The sequence below is a fragment of the Lepeophtheirus salmonis genome, unplaced genomic scaffold (assembly GCF_016086655.4).
Source record: "Lepeophtheirus salmonis unplaced genomic scaffold, UVic_Lsal_1.4 unplaced_contig_3447_pilon, whole genome shotgun sequence".
NCBI lineage: Eukaryota > Metazoa > Arthropoda > Copepoda > Siphonostomatoida > Caligidae > Lepeophtheirus > Lepeophtheirus salmonis.
Genome location: NW_027293834.1, coordinates 15,646 through 34,841, shown reverse-complemented (window position 1 = coordinate 34,841; position 19,196 = coordinate 15,646). Strand labels below are relative to the sequence as shown.

At 32.7% G+C, this 19,196-nt stretch overlaps 1 long non-coding RNA gene across 1 annotated transcript; it reads right to left on the bottom strand.

Annotated features, from left to right (window-relative positions):
* Positions 1-9,746: 9,746 nt before the first annotated feature.
* LOC121126400 (uncharacterized) lies at positions 9,747-10,679 on the bottom strand. The gene is made up of 3 exons (XR_005866901.2): positions 10,222-10,679; positions 9,974-10,159; positions 9,747-9,911 (listed from the first exon to the last, which is right to left on the bottom strand). It is a non-coding gene; the product is annotated as an uncharacterized lncRNA (long non-coding RNA).
* Between the last annotated feature and the right edge of the window lie 8,517 nt (positions 10,680-19,196).

The following is a 19,196-nucleotide window of genomic DNA, read 5'->3' as shown; positions in this document are numbered from 1 at the left end:
GCTTTTATTTTTAGTTAATCTTAATAACAAAATTAAATTTGTGATTATTATAATTGAAACATTATAATTTTATTTCTAATAAAAATTTGGATGTATATTAATTACTTTTTGAAAATTTTAAGAACCAAAAATCTACTTTTTAATTTTGATGAAGTGGATATAGTATAGTATATAGTGGATGAAGTATATATAGAATAGCAGCGGATACTACATTAGTAGCAATCTAAAGTTTTATACCTTAAGTTAAAAAAAAGGAATAGGAAAAGTAAAAGAAGAACTTAAAAGCGAACAAATTAATCAAATTCACCAAACCTCCATTAAAATTACATTTTTACAACAACAAAAAGTTGCATTGATTTTGAAGGATGTTTCAGGAGTATATTAAAATTTCCGGCAATGAAATCTATTTTAATGAGATCTGAAGCAATTCTATAAAATTTGGGGTACAGAAAATCCCACTACACTAATGAAGGCTTAAATTTATATTTTTTGAAAACGGAAAAGGATTAATCCAAAAAACACAGTTAACGTGTAAAATAACTTTTACAATCTACAATAATAAATATTTTAGTGATTAGTGGCATTAAATCCTAATGGAAACTTTCTAGTTTCTAGTAGAAATTTCGCAGGGAATATTATCCGACAAAACAACTAATTATCCTAGCATACATTCTACATAACTTGTTTGTAGAAATGCTTATGTTATCTATGGTGTGCGCTGAAGTTTCTCATATTCATTAATGTTAATATAAAAACAAGGTTATACCTATACAATTTATATTTGACTTCCACTACGCTTATTAACATTGACGTCATAGTGTATGAGTGGTCCTTCTTCCCCAGCAATCTATACGATACATCAAATTGAAAATTCTAGCAAGACCAATTACATGATTGCCTAACCTTGTATTTCTATTAACCTTGGTTTAAATAAAGTAAATTCAGGAAATTGAAACTTTAAAAGCTCATATCTTATCCATTTCAAAAAATAATTGAATTTCTTCAAGTTTAACCATTAAACAAATATCATTTCAATGGCATAGAAAATGTGCGTCATATTTGGAATTTAACACAATTTGTAGAATGAAATACATACATTAAGTGCAATATATATTTTGAGAAGTCTAGAGTTTTTCCATGGAACAAATCCATCATTGGCAATTATCCTTGCGTGTTCCAACAAGATGGAGCTCCTGCCCACACCACAACAAAACCCCAAGAGTGGCTCCAGGCCAATATGCACTTCTGGGCAAAGTACTTCTGGCCGCCTTAGAGTCCATACTTGAAGGAGACACCACAACAGCACCTGCTCTTTGAATCCCTCCATCAACAAGACATGGACCTCTATGAGAGCTGATTACATCCAGAGAGTATGTAGTAGCTTCCACCACCTCCTGGGAGCTCACCATCAATTCTGAGGGCGGATACATTGAATAAAACATGCTCTTAGCGTTACAATTAATAGCCAATAAACCATTTTCCTAATTAAACCAGGATCCTGCGATGGACTTCAATAATTTGTTTGTTAAAATGGGTAAATAATAACGGTTGGCCCGGTACACTTTAAAGCTGAAAATAAAATGGAGTTAATTCATAATTTGATCAAACTTTCGGGGAAAAAAGGCCAGTTTCAATTTTTTTTTTTTACATTTATCCTTATTTATTTTTACTAAGTTGGCTGTTTGCTTCAGAAACATAACATTTAGCTTACATATTTAATAATTTTTGATGCAATTGCATTGAAAAAAGTACTGAGTAGGTTGTTATTTCTGTATGACGATTTTTAAAACTATGTTACTTTGTCAGGAAATTGATTTGCTCTCACACATTTGAAGAAATTAGCTTGGATACGCCTTGTGTAATAGTTTACGTATATTGTACATAATTAAAAAAAATCGGTTAAATTAATAATATGTAAAATATATTTTATGTAATTGAAATAGATAATGGTTTAGTGGTTAAATAATATATAGTATAATTTTCTTAATTTCATACTCAAGTTCGATTTTGTAAGAATATTCAACACCTTTAAATGTCTAGTTCATTACTCCTCTAAAATAGGATTTGTATATATATCCTACATAGTATTAAAATAATTTATGTGAGTATGTGATGTACGTCCTGCTTAAAAAAAACAATGATAAAAACACATTTATTTCAAAAACAGAGACAGAAACAGGCTTTAGAAATATAATAAAAGTTGTTCAGAATTTTGAATTACGTACTTAGAACTATGTTTCATCCAGATCCGATCAGATTCTTGGGCTCTGAAGGGCAATTTTTATTTTTGCTAATAAGTTGATCAAAGTTTTTTTTAATGTATAAGTTGTGGGTTCCAAAATGTACCAAAAAAATTAAAAATCAAATGATAAAACATACAGACAGAAAAAGGGAGCAAGTATGTATATTAAACATGAATTAAAAAAGGGAATTAGAGTTATTATGTATCTTTAATCTTCATTATGGTTGAAGAAGGAATATGTCAAGTTAGCAATGGCAATGACAATAAATAAATCACAGGGTCAAACATTTGAAAAATTGCTCTATATTTACCAAAATCATATTTGTACATGGTCAATCATATCTTGCATTTTCAAGAGTGTCAAAAAGGGTGGAGGTTTTGATTATACCTTATTTATATCAAATGGACAGAAACAACAAAAATATTGTATACAGGAGGTTTTACAACAGAAATTTACCTAATATATAATTTTAGCTTATAGTAAATAGTTTTAGTTTTGAATTTTAACAGTAGCTTATCATGGAGTATGTTGAGTTATCTTCTTCAACAGGATCATCAATGGGAGAACGAGAGAGTAAGTCTCCTGAGAATTTTCAGAACCTTTGATGTAGTAGATCTTGTAATTGAACATGGAGAGTATCATCGCATACCTTGCAATTCGAGCAGATATGACTTTGGGTAACTCATTGGCAGGATTGAAACTATATTTAAGAAGCTAATGATAAGTTCTTATAAGGAATTATCTACGTATGAGGTAACGCTCAAACTTGTTTAAACAGAATATAATTCCTGTCGCCTCCTTATCCATTTATGAGTAGTTATGCTCAGCAGAAGTCAATTTCCTCGAGGCAAATGCCACAGGTTCCATCATCCATTTGGGAGAGAACGGCTCCTAAACCAAGCAGAAAGGCATCAGTAGTGAGGACTAGAGAGAGCATTGGATCGAATTGTATGAGGCATGGGGACTCCACTATCTTCTTCTTAATTCCAGAGAAACTTTCTTCTACTTCATTTGACCAGGAAAACTCCACCAAACTCTTAGTGAGCTCATGAAGAGGAGCTGCGACCGTAGAAATATCTTGAATGAACTGCCGATAATATTGCACGCATGGGCTTGTATCTCATCGTCGTCGCCAGATATTATGTCCTTACATAAAGATATAATCACTATATTAATATTCAGTCTCGTCGACACGACAAGGAGTAAAAGAAATATAAAAGATGTGAGTCCAGATAGTTTAAAAAGAGTATATTATATGGATGTACTTAAATACACGGACTAAAATACATAAAAGCTAAAATACAGGGAAGTGACCCGACCAACAGGTAAAAAGGGAGTGACCATGTAAGACGTATAAACTTGAATAATACATAAAATATTAAAAGGTACACAATGATAACTTATACTTAAAAAGGATTGACAAGAAACTACACTTATAAAATTGACAAATGTTTCATAATAGAGTGAGGGACAGTAATTGCTTCCTAATAGCAATTCAATTTTTAAACACAGTAAAACTTGTATTAAAAGGTCTGGCAAGAGCATGAGTTTCCGCAAGATTATATTTATTATTTGTGTATTTATTTATTTATTCTTTTTGGGGAAAAGTAGTTTTTTGAAATTAAATCCAACAATTAAATATTTTTGAAATAATTTCAAATGTTAATTTTTTTTTTTTAAATTTCAAATATAAATTTTTTGGAAAAATCAACAGCTATTTACAAAAATTTAAAACATGAAATTTGAAAAAAATATCAAAAAAATCCATACCTAATTTCAAAACATTAATAATTTGGCGAAAAAATCAAAATCCACAAGTATTCACAAAAATATAATTTGGCGAAAAAATCAAAATCCACAAGTATTCACAAAAATATAACTTAATCGAAAAAATTGAATAATTTAACTTTTTTTAACTTTTGAAAAATGGATATAGTTGCTAAGTGAGTTGAATCGCTTAAAATAGGTGGGGTTAGACGAAGTTTAACTCCATGTAAAAAAAAGAAATTCTGTAATAAAATTATTTTTTTTTTAAAAGAAGGTTTTTCATTAATTCTTTAAAAAAGATAAGGTGGTTAGTTGGTATTTTCCAAATTATCTTTTCTCAGTTTCTGTATTCAAAAATGACAAGGGGTGAAACTTTTTGATTTATAGCAGACTTCATATAAGTATAATCCCTAATTTACAAAGTTATTCAATGTTGTAGTACGGTTGGTTGGAAAATATTTTGAGTAATAAGTGTTTGGTTCAAAATTAATGACACAGTCAATATGGCCAAAATTACTCTTACTGTAGTAAATAAACTTTATTTAATTACTAGGTATGAAAAAATGAACGTATTACGATGAATGATTACTTCATACATTTAATTCATTTTACACTTCAAAAAAAAGGGAAATTGGGAATTCATTTAGGACTTCTAATAGAAAACTTGAAAATGTGTTTAACAAGCAAATTGCAAGACGAATACATAATAGAACAGTTTTTTGAATGTTTGTCTGATTAAAACAATTTTTATATTCTCTGGAAGAAAAAAACTCGAGTCTAAATATTAGGAAAATGGACAAAATATAACGAAATGTGACGAAAAAAGACTAAATTTACACTGGATCTAAACATTGGTTGATTTAATTGAATTAGCTCTTGTCAAGCAGGGAACAATTATTGAATTTAATTATTCCATCATTCCAAGAATTGCTTAGCTACTCTTACTGATTTTTGACCTTTTTACCTCCGCCAACGAAGTTGAATGAAGGTTCTGTTTTTGCTTCTGTTTATTTGTTTGTTAGTCAGATTACGTGAAAAGTTACTGATCGATTTTGATGCAACTTCTCCTCACTCGACCCTCTCAATGAAAATTCAAATTTCAACTGAAATTATAAGCACAGGCTTTTTGTAAATATTGCAGCCAATTGGTTTATTTACGTTATTTGGTAAACAAACACATTTATGACGTAATTTATGCAAATTATTATGAAGGTAAGAAAATGTATGGTATTTCAGTGGGAGCCATGTACGTTATTAAGGTGACAGGGGTGTCTGCAGGATTATATTATGGGAGAGGGGTGGGGCTTGATTTTTGGGTTTTGTTTTAAATTCAAAAATTAAAACTTTTTAAAGCAAAATTTGAAAAAAAAATTCAATCATCTACAGCTGTTCTAAAAAAAATTCAATTTTTAAGAGGAAAATTTCAAAAATTAAACTTCAAATATTAAATTTTTTTGTAAAAATTTTTCAAAAATCCACAACTATGCTTTAAAAAAAAAAAGATTAAATTTTTGTGACGACTAATGTATTAGTTTATTTTTCCTCTTTCATTTCTGGTTAATTATTTCAAGCCTTAATAGTATCTTTATTTATGTGTTTTAAGCTATAGGAAAACTTTCTGAATATATTTTGTTCGTAAATTTGGCTATCATTCTAGAAAGCAAAGACAACCCTCCTCCTAACTTACTTTTGGGTCTTTTTAAGGAATCTATGTAGCTTCGATGAAAAAGCTTATTGAGCCAGCAATTTTCTTCTTCAATGGCCTTCTCGGCTAACCATGGAATAAACGTTGCCTTATAAAGAGTAGCAGGAACCATTTGGTAATTAAAGAGGTCAATTCTTTTTTTGAGATTAAATTTCTTCCATTTGTTAATCGAAGAGTTAATTAAAAAAGTTTAGATCAGTCCAGTTTGTATACGAGGCTCCTTTAATTTCCCACATAATTCCTAAAATATCGACACTCTTTTTGATAGAGCAATCAGCTATTCAAAGTCCTTCAAAGGGATCCCATTTACCCCGAGGGAGAATAACTGTCTTTTTCTTGTTAATCTTCAAACCAGACACTTTTTCATATTTCTTGAAGTAGTTCATTAAAACTTTAATCCTCTTTGTTAATTAAATTTCTGACTTTGCCTCCAATATCAAATTGATATTGTCAGCATACATATCAATAATATGTTTTGACGTTCCAAAATCCACTCCAAACCCCAAAATTATTTCTTATGGTATCCCCAAGATCTTTAATCCCTGAAGCAAAAATAGCCGAGCTGATGGACAACCCTGGCGACAACTAAAAAAGCTTGTAAAAAATAATGATAATTATGAGGAATATAAATAAAAGCATTTCATGTACAAGATGCTGAGGTAGGAGCGTTTACATATTGAAGGCATATAATTTCAGGTTTATCATGAACTAAACTTTTTATTAAGGCGTGACGGGAAATACGATTTTTTCCTCCCCTTGTGTTTAATGAAATAATCTTACCGATTCCCAAACTGATTTCCTGACACCTAGAGATCGGTTGAATAAAAAAATCTTTAATTTTGGTCTGCTTTTAAACAACATCAATATGAAAACGATTAAAATTGGAAAAACAAGACAAACGGTCTCTTTGCCTTTTAAAAACAAAATGCCCTATCTTTTTGTTGTCAGAATAACGATTCATTTCTCCCTTGAAGATTTGATGGTTATTTCAATTTATTATTTTTGAATAGTTACACTAATGTAATCCACAGTTATTTTATACTTATGTCCATTTCCAAAAGAACAGTAATATAAATTCTTCTTGAAGATATCCCCTTCGTTTATAATTTATATATTGACCCTCATTTTTTATCAGTATTTCTTCCCACAAATAATATAATAACTAATCTTTTCATAAAATATTACAAAATTGATTACAGGATCCACTTCTTCCACAGTTAAAACATTCATCGTTGCACTTTCAATTTTATCCTCTTCTTTCCTTTCATCTTTTGCTTCTGAACTCCTCTGAACTTCCACTCCTCCATGCAGTAATCTCCAGTTACCTTTTTACCTGCCATATTCCCAATGGCAATAGATATATCTTCGACTCTTTGATGCCTCCAGGGTTTTTGTAGACTAATGTCTTGAAACTATTTGCTTCAAAACATTTTCATGTACATGAAAATTAACTCTACATGTTTCGTGTGACCAGCTCAAAACATTCTGACATTGCAGTCTGGATTCCCTAAATTTGAGCATAACAAGGCATCCCTGAAAAGTAATTATCTATGGAATTTTAAATGGATCTTGAACTATTTCTACAATATAATCTTCATCTTACCAAACATCCTAGTAATCCTTTCTTTTTTTTTTCAGTGAATTCATTAATTGGTTTTTTGGGTAATGAACGAATACTTGCCCAAGTTGTTTCACTCAATATTAATATTAAATATTTCAAATTGATTAAACAACTTATTAGGGACAAAATATAATGAGACGTTTTTATACAGAAATAAATATACTAAGTATGAATATAAATAAAATCCGTCTTTTTCCTATCATACTTCAAATTCCATGTAGAATCGTCCACTAAGTCATTTGCAAAGCTAAAAAAGAAAAGTAAATTAATGTGTTCAGTATTTAAAACGACTTATACTTACATGTTCAAATCAATGAAGCATACCCATATATTACTCGAAGAAACTGATGTTAGACAAACTACTTGCACGCCATTTGAAGCTAAGATCCCCTTTGAGAGCATGCATGGCGTTGTTCTTGTGCTGGAGGTAAGGGAATTTGGTAAGAAGTAGTAAAGTTACGTTTTCTTTGCCTCAGATTCAAAAACATTTTTTTAACTTCTGAAATAAACTCGTTTGTCTTTGGATTTTTTTACATCCAAGTTAAGCCACGCTAAGGAGTCCATGAGCTACAGAAGTTTTGTTTTTTTCAATTGGGGGTAGCTTCTTTCGAGGACTTTGCCCACTTTTTTAGAGTAGGACACTCCATCCGTGATAAAAACTATAAACATATTTTCATCAAAGTCCAAGCAAAGAGTTTGTTGATACTTTAAACGACAAAATTTGCATTATTAATAGAATTACAACTTTTATGTCTTTCGTGTTGATTCGATAAAGACGACCCAAGAAACAGCTATCCAATCATTATAGCTGTCACTGATAGTTACATATTGTCTTTTGTCTCATCAACAGCTATGAAAATATCCTTCAATTTTGGTGTTTACATCCTTGCTGACAACCTTCATTGATCTATGTGGAGTCTTTATACTAGAAACGGTTCTATCGACATTTTTCTCCATAAATTTCGAGACCTCTGGGTTCTCTACGGCGAAAAAAGTTATATTAGATGAAACAAACATCTTAAAGAAATCGGTGGTAAATTTAGAGTTGTCTTGAATCCTCATGAGTCAGATGTCGTTCGAATGCATTCATATTCTTGATGTGGCACGAGGACTCTGCATTGTAAGAGTACTAACATCGACATATTCGAAAAAATATTTTGTTGTAATCCCATAGGTAGCTCCAAATTTCATGGCCTCCATTAATTTCAATTTAGCCATAGGGAATTTTCTTAGGCATTTCACGAATAATATTAACCATAATGTACAAAGGTACGTGGCAAACTATAGATTCTTTATTAGAGGGAGATGTGATCACAACAATGATTTGATAAAAAAATGAATAAATAAGAAAAAAGAGAAAACGCAACAACCGTTTTTCCTTTTCTAATCTCAAAACAGTAAATTAATTTATCTGACCAAGCAAGCCCAGCTTAACCAATGTTTCAGTCTGAGCAGGTGGAGTACTAAATAAATCTTTTACTACTAAATATATATCTCTCACATTTTTTTTTTTTTTTTTTTTTTTTTTGTACAGAAAAATCATGGTTTAATGATTGGTAGATAATATCTATAATAATATATAAATATAAATGTACATCTTTTTGCTTAAAAAAGTTTTTTATTAGCTTTCTTGGCTTTTAAATTTAAAAATAGATGCAATGAATCGATATTATTTTAGATTAGAAATGGCAATTTTAGTGGCAAAAATAGATTTTATCAAAAAATCTTGGTTTTGACATTGGTGGATATTATTAATTCATTTTTTAATAATATTCAGCTTATTTTCCAAATATCACTAGGAGGGACATGATTTATACTAGTAAGTTGCTAAATATATATATATTTATTCTTGCTAAATAAATGTTGCTAAAAGATGATTTTACAGAATAATGTTTATTCGGTGGATATATTAAATTATAAATTGTTGGAAAATATAAATTCTAAAATGGTAACTCGCTTTTTTCAATGAATATGTTCTTCTCTCTTTCGTAATTTCTGGAAAAATCGATCTGCTGTGAGACAAAGGCCTGCCATAGAATGTTTGAACATCAATTCTTGTAGGCTTTTGTTTTGTTTTTTGAGTTTTGGGATTTGTTCTCCATTTTATGGGTTGATGTCTTTAATCTCAAAATAATATAAGCAATAGTTGAGCCCAACTTTTCTGAATAAATCAATTTTTGCGTATCGTACACTGTTGAAAGAGCCACAATTCTTTTAAAGCGGCCCGTATTGTATGATCCTCCAGGGATTCCTTTAAACATTATAATCTTGTGGATATTTATTAAATTTTCCTTTTCGGCCTTTGCTTTGTCGTATATTTTTTATACGTAAAAGAGTCTGTAAAAATGTAAATTAAAATATATGGAATTAATATTAGGTGAAACTGATACTTATAAATTAGAAAATAAACCTTAGCATTAATAGTGACAGAGGCACCTTGGTTTGTCCAGCATAAATGTATATTCCTGCCAGGTTTAGTCCGGTCGATTTTGTGTCCACTGATCATGTTGCTGGCCAATTTGCTATAATAAATGTATTGTAACTGCAACTATTAAATTGGTAGTTGCAGTGAATTCTTTCATTTTAATTACAAAATGAATGAATTAATAATATAATTAAGCCAAACAATAAACTTACTTAGTATCCTTTTATTTTGCTTCTTAGGTGCCAGATTTCCTTTAAACTAGTTTTGGTCTTTCTGTAATGATGGCTTCAAGGAATTATATTGTGTTCGTCCCCATTAAGTTCCTCCTCAAGACTCCAATCCACATACCATGCTGATGTGTAGCTGCCTATTGTCTGATACACTGATGTGTTTTTTTACTATTAAATAAAATTATTAATATTCATTAACTTTCTCAACTTATTTTAGTTTATTACCTTACTAGTTGTCATACTATCTTGATTCATATATGAATTATCTTGATATATTGCTTTCCCATTGGTCATGTTTCATGGAAATAGTGGAAACTGATTCAGTTTCAATAAATGGATTGGTTGATTTTTTCGGTGGCTGTTATCTCTTGTTCCAGCGTTCTTTTTGGGTTGATGTTTATCAAGTGTCAATGTTTTGAATTAGAGATCATGGAGGTAGTCCTTTAGCATCATTTCTTGGTTTTTTCGATTTCACATAACGTCCTCTTCCCCAAATCATTTTTTTTTAAATTGTTTGATTTTTTGCTGAACAAGTTGTTCATGGCTATATTCTGATTTTCTGATGTATGTTAAAGATTTTTTTGGTTATTTTTTGTTTGTTTTTCTAAATCGCTATTTTTATTACAATTTACAAATTTTACAGAATCAATGTTTACATTTCTTTTTAGTGGGTATACAACAGTTTTATATTCCCACAAAGGTATTTTCGGCATTAATGGGCTGCAGGTGAACTAGTTTTACAATAAATCCAACCACACCTGAGACACTGGGGGGCGAACTGCCTTGGGCATTTGAAAATGAAATTGCTGCAGAGTCCCTCTCTGTTCTTTTCCTATGTTTAATACTGAACAATGTGTGGGTAACGACGCATCCGACTAGTCACAAAGCTGTGACAAAGGTAACACAAAATGTCCTGAAGCTTATAAAAATTCAAGTTCAGCCAGCACTCGGCCGGACCATGTTTAAGTCTGTTGCTAGAGTCGTCGTGGGGCCAACATACATCCCATGCCATTAGTTTATCTTGACCCAACTATGGAACTATACAATTTATTTAAGGAAAAGGATCACACATTATAGGAATAAATAAATCGATGGTGTATTCAACAGTGAAAATAAAATCAGTTAAGTGATATTATAAATACAGGATAACAATATATGGCAAAGAAGTGATGTATGTGAGGAAGGTAGATCCTGTTACATTAGAGTTAAGATTTAGCAGCCCTGAATAATCGAAAAACTCCATGGCTAGTAGAGAGGAGACGAATTTGCATATATGCAAGGTACCTATGTGTGAACTTAAGGTATTGTTTCAACGCTAGCATACTCGCAGAAGAGAAATACCCTCCAATTTGCAACGATGGGCACCACCCCAAATGGTGTTGAACTGGGGTTACCCTGGGTCGTCAGTATTGCAGTCTCAGCTGCAGTACTTCTGCATTCTTCTCTTTCACTGAATTGATCAAACACACTCCATCATAAATGATAGTGGGGTCGATCATAGAGACAGTACCAGCCTTAATTACTAGAGTGTCAGAATTGATAAACGATGTTGCACACGGTATGTTATTGAGAATAAGTGTATTGTAACTCTTCCATTCCTGGTAAAAAAAATCCTGGATTGCAATTCTTCATGTCTTTTTACACTTTCTGCTGAATCATGACGCAGGCCTGAAGTACATGGCTCAGAATGTAAACTTCAGCTCCAGAGCACACAGGGCACTTATTACCATCGGAAAAATTGGTAAAACGCGCCGCCGAGGATATAGATTTACAATACCAGCAATGATCTGGAGTCTAGCGGTAAACTGGTTATCAGAACATCCAGATCAGATTGACAGAGGAAGATAAAGTTATTGGAACCAAGCAGTGATAACTTGAAGCCCCCTGTGCCAATCCAGGAGTACAGGTCCCTTGTGTATAGAATATTGATTGATTCAGTGTCTAGTAGTTATAAATCCCTCACCCTAATCTTTTTCGGAGTAAATTTAGACCTATAAGCATTTAAAATAGCTTTTATAGAGCGTTTATCAATATTCAGCAAGGATGCTATGCGACCATTAAAAGGTAAGGCAGAAAACACATCCAATCCCATAAGGCCAAAATCCCTATTTGCAAGGAGCCTAATATCCTTTCTGACTCATCGATTGATCTTCTGATCTGACCGACTGTTGGATAAGGGTTCAGGTACCACAGGATGGTTCATCCGTTATAGCATTTGGCTAGTCTGTAACAGATATTAATTTGTATCACTAATGACCAGAAGACAGTAAGCCACAGATCCCTACTGTACCCGGTCATACCAAGGTCAAGTCAATTAAACTTTGTCTTGAACTAATGAAACGACAAAGTAGAGTATTTGGAAAAATATTTGAAGTTCCAAGTTTAAAAAGAAGGCTTTAATTAAATATAAGTCTACATACTAAAAAATAAACCATCATACATTTATGTTAAATATACAAAATTAAACAATTGTAATCATATAACTAATGAACAATAAATTATAAATACAGAATATTGAAATAATAGATTGATCCAAATAATATTTTCTTGTTCTGACATGAATTCAGTTAAATATGTCATAACTTTAAGTTGCTAAACACAAGCCAGACGTGGAGTTTAATCAAAAAGATCATCACCCTTTTTTCCTTGTGGAAGTTGCTATATACAATTGTGCACAGGATAGATATATCTCCATCGATGAGATCTAAATAATTATTAATAATAAAGTAAATGTCAAAATCATAAAATTAGACAATAAATATACTAATAAAAAAATGTTAGAATTAAATCCATCGTAAAGATTTAGTGCAAAAGCTAATTATGTTGTAATGCCCGGCGATATTACTCCTTATTAAGGCCATCAAAAAGACTCCCCCCGTTATTTATGCTTGTATAACAAATACTATTATCATGAAGGATACGACAATTGCTAATTATAATGCTACACTAATGTAACTACCCCCAGTTGTGACCATTTAAGCAAGTTGTTTTTGCCTTTTATGAGTTTTCTGAATACCTTTCTTGGAGCTTATCAACCATAGCTAATCCTTAACTTAAAAAAGTAGTATTTATTGACTATGCAATATTGGAAAACCTAATGATCATATCCAAGTCTTTAAGTGAAGAAACTAATGCCAGACATACTAGTTGGGAACAATCCATTTGTTTCTCATCCGTTAAGTATTTTCCAAATTTCCTGGGCCTCCATATTCAGAAATCCAGACAAAAGGGTACGAGTATTTTAAGTATTTTTTTCAGTTCTCTATCGACCATCAGCATCTAATATCATATTAGTATTGAATTTTAACGGCAGGAATGATAACGTTCTTGATAGAAAAAGATGTATATTATCTAATCAATGATGCCATAAAAATATTCTTACCAAAATTATCAACCTTTGTAACCTTACGTAGCTCCGGGACTAGCCCGTATATTTCAGGTAAGATACACATTAAAGGAAAAATAAAATAGTAAGTGGCGCCTTTTTAAGGCAATAAGAAAATTTAATATTCAAAAAAAAAAAAAAAAAGAAGAAGACAGACGCATGTGCTAGAACACGTGATATTCAAATGGATTTATCAACAAGGCGAATCAACATCAGCGTCCTGTTTAGTAAGCAGCTCAGTAGGTGAATAATATCCTGTTTTCAAAGAAAATTCATTTACTGTCAAGGAAAAGGTGGAAGATGGTATGGCCACAGGCCAGTATTAGTTTAACATATAAGCAATGCATTTGGGAGTGAATTTTAGATCCTACTTAAGGAAAACAATACTCTTAGAAGAAAAGACTGCTCTCCTGATATCAGGACGATAAACAACATCTTAACAGGTGTATTGGATGTTTAGGTTAGTGAGTTGAGCACGGCTGCCTTCGCTTATGATGTATTAAATTATTCGATTTTAGATTCTTGATATTGCTCAAAAGATCCCCATCTGATAAAATAGTAGGATCTAGTAAAAATGTTAAAAATTATATCGTTTTAAAATTCCAAGATCTATAAATTTATTGGGTTTATTGAACGAACCACCCCTGTTAAGAGTGGGAGAGCTACTAAAATAAATTTTATATTGTAATTGGGGACCCACTTAGTGATACCTCTTCAATATGGTGTTAGAAGAGGTGATCATGGAGTGTTCTGGTCACCTGGACAGTATTTGTGCATTAGTGAGCACCTTTTAGTTGTTGGCATACGTGGATGACACTGTACTTCTGGATGATTCACTCTCTCAGCTTGAATTAGCATTGAATTTATTTAGGGGACGGCTAGTAAAATTTGAATGTGAATCAATCCTCCTACATATTTTCTAGATATGACTCATGGAAAAGCCCGTCATAGGGGCAATTGTTTATAGCGATCTTCCATTTATAGTCGGAGGAAATCCTATCAGTCCCCTTAGTAAAACTGTCAGGTGCAAGTATCTTGGACTTCCCTTGGCACAAAAAAGGAGTACTTAATGCTGATCCTCTCAGAAGACCTTCTAATTCAAATACAGCGTTAATTAGGATATTCTTACAGCCAAAGTATATTCAATGCACTAACAAATGGCAACATTGACTCGAAACTTCATTAAAAAAATATCCTGAACTTTTTGAAAAGTATTATTTCTATATAATTATGATAGGTTTGCAATTGTGAATTGAACATAAGTTTGCTTGCGTTCATGGACTACGTCAGTGAAATCTTGAGAGTAGATGAATATCAAAATGAAGACTTATTTTCATTCGATATTCAATAATTATTAAATCATATCAACAAGATAAGAATAGGTACATTATTTGAGTACGTGAGGTTCTAACAAACCAAAATCAGAGGTTTGCATGTAAATAAAAGATACCTTAGAAAAAAAGGAATATCCCTCATTCATTTGGATGGTCCTTTCTTATCCTTAAAATTCATCAAGAATGGATATGTATTATATAATAATCTGGATAAGCTAGATACATTTTAGAATGATTTGTGCACGAGTTTTCCTAATTTACATACTACAATATCAACATATATGATTAAATCAAATCAAGGAATCTTTATATCAGCATAAGCGTACGGAGATATATAATATTCTATAACTATTCATATATAGCCTTATAAAGTTATAGGGATTTCCTGATGGGCCGTCAGGATGGTTTCCCTCATCACAAATGAAATAAGCCTGTCAATGACTCCTCCTGAGTCATTTTCCTAATCCCATTCAGTCCAAACCTTACTTTCATGCTTTGGCCATGACTCCAAAACCTTTTAAAACGCAACGTTCATATAACAACTCCTTTCAATGTTTCCTTCACAGTTCATCCCATCATTGACTTGGCATAAGCCTCATATCAATGCATTTTATGAGTCGGAACGTCTTGATTGGTAATCTCCTAATGATATAAATTCGACATTTCCACTTCATCAAATAGTATTGAATTAAAGCTTAAGGAAAAACGAAAAATCCAATGCTGAAGGTTATCAGATTATTAAGATCATCATTACATTTCATATTTAGTGTTTTTGAAATCTTCATCTAAAATAATGGACACTGTGACTGGTCAATTTAATCGCTTGATCGAACTTCATATAGTTATTCAAAAAACTTACAATGACTTTGCTTGGTCGAAAATGAAATTAACTTTTTACTAATGTCGTGTGTGTGAGTATTTGAAGTCTTTGAACTCGCCGCCACAAAAAAAAAAAATGAGTGAAGAACTTCCTGTTGATTGGATGGTTATCAACTAATACAGCACAACGATAAGTTCCATTTGATATAAGATTCTCATAATTAGAGTATATTTGCTGAAAAAGAATTCAGCGTTTAATTTAGGATCTGGTATAAGTGCTACAGCATAAATACAGTTTCCTCCAACGGATTTGATTATAATTGTAAGGTCTCTTTTAGTTGTTTGGTTGCTCTCGTAGCCCAAGAAATTACCTCAGACAAATCGTCACTATTTTCAGAGTAGACCTCATCGATTATAAGATTGACATTACACTCTCTGATGTTAAGGTCTTTGATTCTTTTTCCAAGATATAGATGACCGTAGTCACGTCTCTACTTTAACTGTAGTAGACAGAGTTCTAAGATACTTGGTACATGGAACTGTAAGGCAATCCGACTAGAAGATTTGACTGTAGTGGGCCGTACTAACATTTTGCCACAGAAGACAAACAGAGAAAAGACAAGGCGAAAATCGCCTTCTGTTGGGTTTCTTGAAGTTCTCATCTGTTCTATGATGAAATACAATTTTGAAGAATGAATTGGCTCCAAGTCTGGAGATGCAAGTTGTTTGTTCATTAAGCCCATGATGATTTCATATTTATTTTCATTATTCAAGAACTCTTTTAATCCTAAATACGCAGAAATGTTGATTACTTAAGATACTGATTTGATGACATTAGCCTATGTAGTAAAACAGTGGGAGACATAACTTTTGCTTAGCGTAGGATGCCCATGAAAAAATCGAAAGGAAATGTCTTCTTGGATTTCGAGGCTTGCCTTAATATGAAAGCCCTATCTTCAGTCACTTTAAGCTTAACAAGGCCCAATTTGGGCGATTTAATGAGTATAAATCCCAAAGGTAATCTTTCAAGTAACAACTTATCATACAGCTCGTTAATGGTTAGCGCCTTTTCTTCTACAAGCATTTTTAGTTCCAAGGCTTCCTGACACTCGTTTTTGAGGTTGAGTCGTAGGCCACTAGCAGATGCTTGGGTGGGTCTAGGAAGAGGCAGAGTAGAAGAGAAGTAGAGCGGAAGGTTTGGCCACACTCAAGCCCATAATCATTTTCTGTCCCATGAAAAGTTAATTAATTCAATTAAGTACATTTGTCAATCCTTGAATTAGTTCTATATTTTCATTTTAAAGTAACTTAGCCTTTTACCCAAACCTTATCATAACCTTGACAGCATCCAGGGAATAAAACTTCCATCCCATGACCTTAAAATTAACAGTGACGAGGGAATCCGTAAGCTTCAAGTATAGTATCTTTCACTACTGAAAACAATGACTGATCAATTATAAAAAGTGTCCTGGAGCCAGCGCGTTTTTTATTCATCTGCATGTAGTCCATGATTAAAGTTTGTATTAAAAAGTAAGCAGCCTATTATTATTTTCCTAATGATTGCTACCACTGCCCTTGATGTACTGGGCCGATCGTTATTATTTACTCATTTCTATTATGCAAATTTTGAGTAACTAAATTTTTTTTTTTTTTTTTTTGCAATGTTCCGATGAGTAATTATGAATAACACATAATTAGCTTTCGATTGCCATTGTCGACACCATAACTACACAGTACGAGAAGAGGATTGAGATTGCAACGCTCCTCCGCTGGGAATTATGCCCAAAGGCCATCTGAGAGCAGACTGGGCCCTCGAAGACCTCAGGAGTACCTCAGGCACTCTCCAATAGCAAAGAGGAAACACTCCGTGACTGTCTACACCCTGAAGTCGGGCTTCAAGAAAAAGCCAAATTGCTGACATGGACAGGAACATGAACATGCCCCATCGGTGGTATTCAGGGCTCTAAAATAGGTAGAAAGTATTTGCAGCGTATTCAGCAGCTTATATTGAAAGAACATATAAGGAAAGTCTGTGTAGATCGTGCAAAAAAAAAAAAAAATTCTGAACAACCTCAATGGACTCATTGTGATATTTTCTGATGAGAAGTCGTTTACATTTTACCTTTTCTTCAACAGGCAGAATGATCGATTAGTGACATCTGGGAATGTATCTCCAACACCAAACATCCTGCTTCAGTGATGATGTTAGGCCTTATTTCCAACGGGAAAGCATGAATCCCGTGTGGTTCCCTTTATGATATAGGTTGAAGGTCGATGAGTACGTCAAAATTCTCCCATTGATCAAATTCATCATTGGTAATTATCCCTAGGTGTTCCAAAGAGATGGAGCATCTGTCCATACTGCAAAGAAACTCCAAGTGGGGCTCCAGGCCAATATGTACTTCTAGTAAGATGATTTGTCAACCCAGAGCCCAGATCTTAACCGCCTAGACTATTATATCTAGGCGCACGTGGAGTCAATACCTGTAGGAGATGCCACAACTGCACCCACGCCCTGAATATCTCTGTCAACAAGGTTGGAGCTCACTGTCAATTCTGATAATCTTTCAGTCTTACTATTATTTAACGGACGAAAAAAAAAAAAAAAAAAATGAAAGGGAGATAGAATTATAAAGATCTAGAAAAAGATCCTTATAATACTAGAAACTGTAATTACGTGTAATTTTTATTCCTATACGTGGGGAATACAATAGAAGGGATTGGTTGAAAAATTGGAAAAAAGAGTCATCATCCTTTCATTCCATTCATAAAAAGAAGAACAAGCAAAGCTGATGCTTGATATAGTGTCTACCCACTCAACCCACTTGACCCCTTAATATAAATCTACTCTTTTATTTTTTTTATATGTGTACCTTATCTTATTTTACATATGCACTTTCAGTGTGTGAATCTCCACGAGGATGTTGCCAGTATCGTGTCTAATATGTCTTTATATAGAATAAATTACCTCTTTTGTTAAATCTCAATCAAGCCTCATTATTTCTTCCTGACGTTCTTATCTTCCCCTGGCCTAGTGACGAGTTTATTAAACACCACCACACTTTTGCAGCGAGGATGGTAAAGTTACTCCCACGGTTAACACTTCGTGAATTAAGAACGGAATGCACTCGTATGGAGCTTGTAGAATCGACAGAAGAATTGAGTAGATTAAAGTTAAAACAGAACTGATTTTGTTAGTGAAAATCACCTGAAAAACTGTGAAGTATATATAAAGACCTACGATTTTGAAACTCAAGATGAAGTTCTGCCTTTGGATTCGACTGTAACAGGTAATCTTGGTGTGAGCCAACCATCTCTGTTTGAGGGGAGGTCATCGTTGGGCGACTTGGTCCGACGAATTCGATAATTATGTTTCCGGTAATGGATCCAGACAAGAAGGCAGCACTGCTACTTTTCTGCGCCGCTCCGATTTCAACAAAGGAAAACCCTAAATCTACTTCAAAAGAAAATGTGTAGAAATGACTCAGGTTTTCTCAATCTGACTCGTTACTCCTTGAGAAAGTCAAACTCAATTTGCAATGAGCTTATTGATGATTTGGTGGCCCGATTAATGGCACAGGTCAGTTTTTTCAGCTTTCAATGGAGATACCTATGAAGACGAAGCAATTGTGGGCGCAATATTTAACAAACACCTACTCTAGTAAAT